Source organism: Sinocyclocheilus anshuiensis, unplaced genomic scaffold (genome assembly GCF_001515605.1).
Source record: "Sinocyclocheilus anshuiensis isolate Anshui unplaced genomic scaffold, SAMN03320099.WGS_v1.1 scaffold284, whole genome shotgun sequence".
Lineage (NCBI taxonomy): Eukaryota > Metazoa > Chordata > Actinopteri > Cypriniformes > Cyprinidae > Sinocyclocheilus > Sinocyclocheilus anshuiensis.
Genome location: NW_015554266.1, coordinates 840,512 through 849,433, shown reverse-complemented (window position 1 = coordinate 849,433; position 8,922 = coordinate 840,512).

The following is an 8,922-nucleotide window of genomic DNA, read 5'->3' as shown; positions in this document are numbered from 1 at the left end:
CTCGCAGCGCCTGTCTGTAAATGGCGCTCAAAATACAGTAGATTTTCTCATTGACTGCAATCACATAATTCATCGTGGTGACAGAGTGTGTAAATGTTGTAGTGTGTACTGTACATCGGGAGGATTTCTCCTTGATAAATCGTTGTGCTGTGACATCAGTGCGAGACCTGTTGTCTCGTGCCTCAAGCACTTGTGTGCACTTACACGGAAAAGCGGTATAAATGCTCTCGATGCTTCTCGGTATGCTGTAGGAAAAATTAGAGCTGAGAACAGGCAAAGCTGTTCCTCTCGAAAACCTTTAAAATGTTTAGAACTTGTTTTTTGTGTCGTTCGCCAGTGCAAAACTCACTTCCATGATGCCATGGTGTTGTGGGTATAGTTGTCAGGGTTTTCTACACTAAAAAAGAAAAATTGGTGTAGATCCACTCAGAAATTGCTAGTAAATTTCACAGATAATTCATAACTATTTTTACGTTTTGGCAAATTGGTGGCAAATTTGTATGAATTCGTATGAACTCAATCGGTGGTGCATTTTCATATGTTCTGATTACACCCCACCGAGGGTTAGGTTTAAAGGGTTAGTTCACCCAAAAATGAAAATTCTCTCATTAATTCCGGCGTAATGACGTCATCACGCCGGATCTGGGTCAGCGCCGCCACACGCTCGCGTCATGATACTGGCGTGAAAAACAGTATGTGAAAACAGAAGTATGTCTGAATTTACAGTACTCATAAAAGAGTAGTCAAAAAGTACCAGGATGATCTACTACTTTCGACATGATTCTGAAGTGTGTATACGATGGACACTTTACTATACCATGAGGTCACGGGAGAGGATTTATGAGTGACAGTGATGCAACGCAACTGATGCTGGCAGGTCACGTGACAATGACAACATGGCGAATGTAGTACGTCCAGATTACATTCATACTAAACACATTCATACTATATAGAAGTACTCTTTCTGTGGTCGCAAAGTAATTACTTGCTCAAAAAGGTACCAAACTGCTCAAGAGAAAATGCGATTTCGGACACAGCCATGCTTTTTTGGATGTTAAATAATGGCGCAAATGCCAGTAAACTGACCACCGCAAACCTTAATAAATCACGTTAAATGAGTTTTCATTTTCACTTTCAGGTGGCCAAATTTTGCGTCTGAAAGTGAAACTCCTACAAATGCATAATCAGTAAGGTCAGCTGCAAAAATAACTGTCCATGCCTTTTCATCACTGATGTTTCATTGTGTTTCTTAAGTAAATCCTTATTTTCAAAATATATACTATGTGTGTGTGTATTTATATATACATAATAAACAAACACAGTACACATACATATATTATGTAAACAAAAACTTTTATTTTGGATGTGATTAATCGCGATTAATTGTTTGACAGCACTAATATATATATATACATATATATTAATGCCAAACGAGGGTTTGTGCTAGTGTATGCTGTTAGTAAATCTGGCCCTTAGTTTTTTCTATAAATCATATGTTTCTGTACAAATCCATACGAATTTGCCACTAATTCAACAAATTGATAAACAGTTGTGTTTTCTAATGAGTACAGGTATTGTGTTCACAAACGGTGCAGGTGAATATTAAGTTTAAATCTTAGGGTTAGCGGTTTGTTCAACCCTTGTATTCACCTTTTAGCTATGTTGGTGTTTTTTTTTCCCAACAGTTGCTCATGTCTTGAATCGCTGAGCAGTGTTTTAGATCAAAACCAACTGACTGTTCATTTAGGCGGTCAGAAAGATGTGCACTCAATGATACAAAAGCGAAAGCCTGAATTACAGCGTGACAACACACTTTACATCACCCCGTGTTTCCATGCACTTGTTAACCATCTTTTCAAATCACCCTTGGGATATAAAAATTACACAAATGTCTTCCCACAACAAAGAGGCGCCCACTGGTTATTGTTACATGTGGATAGAATGTTATCTTGCATTAGGACATGTCTAAAGTTATCACCCGTACCACATCACAGGTCATCTCCCAGAGATCTTTTGATGAAATATGAAATATGGTCAGCTTCCAGCAGCTCCAGAGGTGCCAGATGCTGAAATGTAAGATTTTGAGGTAAAGTACCACAAAAGTCAGTTCAGGGTGTGACTATATTCCAGAAAGCACAGCATGTCATTTGAATCTACCACATTGGCTTTGTTCTTCTTTGTCTGGCTTGATACCAACTCTGTGTAAACAAAATGGGATTTCTGCAGTTCTACAGGCATGTAAGTCTATGCAACATAATGGTCGTCTTCAGTAGTCTGCGCAATTTCCACAGATTTGCATTTGATATGTAGTCGTGTGCAGGTGCCGGTGTCAGTAGCAATTAGAGAAGGTGTGCGTTTAGAGAAGCCAAGCACAACAACGGCGATCAGCCCATGTGAAAATGCACGGCTCTGGGAAGCTTTGGGCCACTGACGGGCTTGAGCAAGAATAACAGAGCGGCACGAAAAGAGACTCATAATGTGTACCAGACTAAAGCAAATGAGATGGGAAGATTTCTACACTCACAGACAAACCACATTTCTCCCGGCTGAAGTAGACCATCGGTTAGCTAGCACGAAGCTCTTTCTGTACATGAGGTACATCAAGGCTTCAGTTTCCAGCGCTCAGATCCCCAAACTCCTTTCTAATAGGTTTTGGAAGCTCGGAGTGAAAATAAATCCACTGTTTACACAGCCTTTTTGAAATCATTAGAGTACCAGAAAATATCTCGGCACATACTGCAGGGTAAAAGGTTGAGCAACATTTCCTCATACTTCAAAAGTCTCTGCAAGAGCCTGCAATTCCAGTCCAACCGCTGCCTGGCTCCAATCACTCGCTGATAAAACACACTCTCTGTTTAGTTACAGCCATACAGCCAGCAGCGGTTAAACCCATGAAACAACCATGACTATCATAGCGAGGCATAACGAATGACTGACACCCTCTTATGTGCAAAAAATTATCTAAAGAGGGTTCAGATTTGTCCAGATGCTTAAATCCGGTTGGTTTTCAATGGTCTGATCATCAGATTCACATTTATTACTACTTGCTGTGCAACTCCAAATAATCACAATGGTGGAATTCACTAATAACGTTTTTTTATTATTATTATTATTTTAACATTGCCATTGTCTGGTTCACTGTGCCTGGTTCACTAAAGGAATTCTGCAAATCAGGGAAATGGCCAAAATAAATTGCACATAACTTCTACAGTGCAATTCTTGCAGGCTGTTTCTGAATGTTAGGTTGTGGAGGATGCAGCCGACGGATCACCATGATCTGGCATACTTTACTGGTCCTTAGCACCAGAATCAGCTCTTTAAAATGCTGACAGTGTACTTGACCATGCATTTGGATACCACTACTCTGCATCATTTGATCATTATTCCAGAAATTACTGATACCATGGATCAACCGAAAATTTCACAAAACCAGTCTTAAACATATCACAAACATATGATAACATTCAAACATTAATTGAGCCAGCAAATAGCTCTCACTTTTCTGAATAATACAGTAATCTTTATACAGAAAGGAGGTGTGTTTGCACTTAAAAGGATGACGATTAATTCATTTCAGTACGAATAATGCAAGTGGTAGACTAGCTCAGGGTTAAGCTAGTGTCTGGTTAAACTGGATTGGGGTGGTTAGTGAAAAAGATTGTTGCAGTGAAAAAAAAAGATGCAAAAGTGTTGAGGTCAACAGTTTGATTTCCAGTTTGCAACAAACGATTATTTTGATAATTGATTCTAGCGATTATTAGAACAATTAATCAACTAATTGTTGATTATTTTATCAATTCATTAGAGTTATATATATTCCATACATATTCATTCACATATAGAGCTGCTTTATAGCAGAAAATCAAGTTGTAATTCTAACTGAGAATGACACTGACACTATTTCTTCATGTTTAATAGTGTAAATCTGCTTGGTTTAAAGCAGTCTATCTATATAAATAGACGTGACTGGACTTTACTGGATTGCAGATCTCAGATGCTTTCTTAACTGCTGTTTTCTCACTGCCGTAATGCTTGTTGCATGTTTATTGTGTTATTGAGAGGAAAGCGTGCAGCTCATTTTCCCATATTCACCTGGATGTTAACTAACAGTAAAGCGCTGCTTGCTTACAACGTAACTTCTTTTTAGCCCTAACCGAAGAACGCAAAAGAACTTCACCATTAGTATATTAGTATAAGTTTTATTCTAATATACAAGAACCACACTCCACTGGTTAGGCTGTGTTCGCATCGCTCATAAGTATGTCTTCTTCTGTTGAATTGCATCCAGGAGGGCTGAAGTACAGTCTTACACACTGGTCAAATCGCATCATTGCACGACCTCACATTAGCTCATTTGAGATCAAACGACTATTCAACAGCAAAAATATTTGTCAACAACTTTTTATTGTCAATGTTGTCAATAATGTTGACGAATCATTTCAACCCCAGTTCAATGTTGCATGTGAATCTTGGAGACTTTTCACATAACGAGGGTAACCATCAACACATGACCTAGTAACACAGAACTAAACCCAATCATGACCTCTGATACTCATAACCAGCTGTTTTCTACACTAAGCCTGTAATCAATCGAGATGACTTTTCCAGTTTACTGTAAGGTGTGAATGTCTGCACAACCTTTCATACGAAGCCATGAAAACAAGCACGTTCACACATATTCTGGCAGATATTTGTGCCACAGCACAACTCAAAGCATTTGGCAAACATTCATCTTGATGCAAGAAAAAGCGTGTTCCCACTACCATATAATCAGGAGATAAAAAGAAGAGCCCTGGATGTTGAAACATGTCCCTGCTGACACTGGATAAAACATTTCTATAATTACAAAACAAAGACAGAAATTGTTAATGGTTAAGTGGTGGAGGAACCATTTATACTCAGTGGAATCTGTTCAAGGAAAATAATGGCAAGTGAAAACAGTGAGCCGTAAATTCATAAAAGAAAATTATGTGTTTTATGGGCTGGTTTTCCAGTTCTATTCACAAGCTTTGTTTATGACAGAGATTAAAAAAGAAGCTGGATATGGTTAAACATACATGGAGCCATAAAATACAGCAATATCACAATGAACTCTGTAATCTTTTTAACATGCAAGACAAGTAAAGACAAACCATATAGACTGGATGTTTTACATTTTTTGAAGGACATGTGTGAGTCTCTAGGGTATAGATATAGGTCCCTTCTTCAGTATAAGTCTATGTTTTATCAACCACTAGGAAAAAAACAGATGAGTGAAGAAACATATTAAATGTACTGATGAACCAAATTGTATTCCAGTTCCTAACTCATTGACCTGCAGAGCTGGAAATGTGGTAAAGTGCAGTGGTGAAAATATAGTTTAATAATTTGACTTGAAGCTGCATCTGAAAGCTGCTTGAATACCACAAAAAAGCAAACACAGTCTGTTTAATCGGACAGAGGCAGCATAAATATGCCACCAGAGGAATCACAATCGCAGAATGCTAGATTCATGTGACTGAATTATGCCCAACATTCCTCAATGTATCCAACACAGTGCCAGTAACATGGTTAGACTTTGCCAAATTACGCCTGCATGATAGTTACTAATGCCAGCAGAAATGGCCGGACCCCTGGTCTCTTTTCCAGTAAAAAGCTATTTTTGATTAGCAATGTAGCGTGACAAGATGCTACATCTCTATTTTGGGTAATATTGTTTTGCACGCGCAGCTTGGTTCTAATCAAATCTCTTTGCCAAGATGTCCACCTTCTCATATAAAGCTGATTATTTGGGAGAATTAGCTCATTCTGACAGTTCATTAAAGTAACACATGCACTGTGTGTCTTCTTTTAATGGTACATATAAATTATAAATATTTACTATAATAATAATAATAATAATACAAAATAATGGTCACATTTATTTTGGGGACCAATTCTCACTATTAACTAACTATAAAGTACAACTTTTGCCTCCTAATTTGCTAATTATTAATAAAGTAATGTATAGTTGTTAAGTTTAGGTATGAAAAATGATCTAAAAAGATCTAAAATATGGTCATGCAAAATAAGGCATTAATATGTGCTTTATAAGTACTAATAAACAAGCAATATGCTAATGCATGCTAATAAGTTAAAAGTGAGAACGGGTCCATAAACTAAAGTGTTACCAAAATAATACATTTATATTAGTTAAAGATACTGCCTACCTAAAATAAACAGCTTGAATAAGCAGCTTGTGGTGTAGCTAACAACTGTTTTGGAGAATTTGGAGTCGCCACAGACCTGCCTTAACTCAGCCGTGTAAAGACGACTTCATGATAGTGGATCACACAAGCAAGTCGATGGAGAAAAAAAGCCTTCTTTCCTACTGTAAATCTCCCAGTGCACTTGTACATGATGATCCTGCTATTACACATTTAAATGCATTCAAATGAAGACCGTTTTCCTTGCAGACAGTGGCAAAGTATTGTTATTTGGGTGCTTTCTTGTCAGGGACCACAGTGTCACAAGAAAAGTAGGTTAACCTCAAGAAATGCTTCACATGCAAACTCATTACTGCATAAAGACTGGCTTTCATCCTCAGGACCGCACATCTGCATGTGGATATATCGGAGGAAAACAATCACTTCCTGACACACATCCGCATTACACACAGCTTCAGAATAATAGTTTTCACCTGCAGTCTGAGACACATAACTGTGCATTCACCGTGTAAAATATGAAAATCCCACACACAGAGACACGTGAGCCAAGAGCCTTTCAGAGAGTTTCTCGCCTCACAAGGGCTGTTGAGCATCTATCAGAAAATGGCCTCGGAGCTGCAGTGACACCTTTATTCCCATGTCCAGCGGTAATGTCGAGCATAGAGATCCACTAAACAATAAAAATAAAAGCTCTGTATTGTAACCCTGTCCCCTCCACCTCAAACTGCACATCCACTAATCAGAGCTCTTCTCCAGTAATGGGAAAGTCAATAGCTGCATACAATCAGTAAACAAATTCTGCTATTTTTAAAAAGAGCCTCGTTCTCCATTTTAGTGCCGGCAATTTAAATTATTCTACCGTGTAACACCTTAATTGTGTAAGACAAAGACGATGTCGAGAGCACAAAAGAAACATGAGAGGAGCGTAATTTCTGTGCTGCCACGCAGAGATGACATGTGATAAGCATTGAGTGTGGACCGCTCTGCCGAAGCCAAATGACAGTTTGTAGTTAGTCGCCATAATAAGGCAGAGACAAACAGTTTGTCTTTAAGCTGTTGTGAATGTCAGCCTCTTAATGAAGATAAAGAAATGCAGTTAGAAGCATATCAAAGTCGGGCCGTGCTGAATTCTTGTCTTGGATTTCTTTATTGGCAGTTAAACAGCGCAGTTTTCATTTTCAGCATTTAAACATTGAGGGTTGCCTTTCAAGGATATTGATCTTTTTTTTTCTCGGAGAGATGGTTTTAATCCACTGTTTCTTCTGGAAATGCTGTATTTATTATGCTGTTGTTAGTGACCAACTCTGACTTGCATTCAAACTCAAATTGGAGTTTGGTGGCTTTTAGCCCATGTCTGCTCACTTACAGACCATTTGAAGCTGTAAACTTTTAAGAATTTTAGGAGCTTCTGTACTGGAAGCTCCTGACACCAAGACAAATTCCTTGTCTGTGTAAACACACTTGGCAATAAAGCTCTTTCTGATTCTGATTCTGAAATTTATAGTCAAAAGACCAAAAACATTGATGCATTCACAGATGTACCCCTTCTTACCACCTGCCTCTGTCTAGCAATAGCAAGTACACTCTCAGAAAAAAAGGTACAAAAGCTGTCAATGGGGCATTACTTTTCAAAAGGCACACCCTTGTACCTAAAGAGTCCATATTTCAGACTCTGTTCCGTGTTTTGTGTTTTGCTCCCCACGTGTTCCATGACCCAGTTTTCCCTCATGTTTAATTATTGTTTCATTAGTTCCAGGTGTGTGTCGTCATCCCATCCTCTAGTCATGTGTATTTCAGTGTTTCCTGTTTTGAGTTCTCAGTCCGGTATTGTACATGTCAACCTCTCCTGCTACGTGTGTTTTCCTGGTTCCCTGGATATAATTAAAGTCTCCTTGTTGATGTACTCCTCATCTCCTCGTTCCTCGCTCCGCGCTCCCTCACAGTAACGAAAGTGACAGAATACCGGACCAAAGACAGTAAGCGGCGCCCCCTCTCCCCGTGTTTGTTTTCCATTTTTCTGAAAAGTGTTTTTGTTTTCCGTGTTTTCCCCCGCGATTATGGAGATCGCTGCACGCTTCATCGCGCTAACCCGTAGAGATCTCCCCTTCGTTGAGTATGCCAGGGAGTTCTGCGGGCTCACCGCGGCGACGGCTTTAGATGACGGAAGGGATCCTCGGGTGTCTGGAGAGCGTCCTGCCCCATGCAGAACTCTCCAGCCCACCGCCGGCGACTCTCTCCAGCCCACCGGCTGTTCCTCTGTCAAGCCCGCCGGCTGCAGAACTCTCCAGCCCGCTGGCCATTCCAAAGTCAAGCCTAGTGCCCGCGGCACTCTCCAGCCCGCTGGCCATGGCTCTCTCCAGCTCGCCGGCCATTCCGATGTCAAGCCCGCCGGCCATGCCGATGTCCTCTAACCAAAGGAGGAGGATGAGGAGAAAAAGACTGTTCTCCGCCCTCATCCTTGCCCCAGAGCTTGCTCCAGTGTCGGCTCCAGCCCCAGAGCTCACTCCAGTGTCGGCTCCAGCCCCAGAGCTCGCTCCAGTGTCGGCTCCAGCCCCAGAGCTCACTCCAGTGTCGGCTCCAGTCCCAGAGCTCACTCCAGTGTTGGCTCCAGCCCCAGAGCTCGCTCCAGTGTCGGCTCCATCCCCCGAATCCAGCCCAAAGAGGGCTCCAGTTCCTGAGTTTAGCCGACGGTGGGCTCCTGTTCCCGAGTTTAGCCCACGGAGGGCTCCTGTTCCCG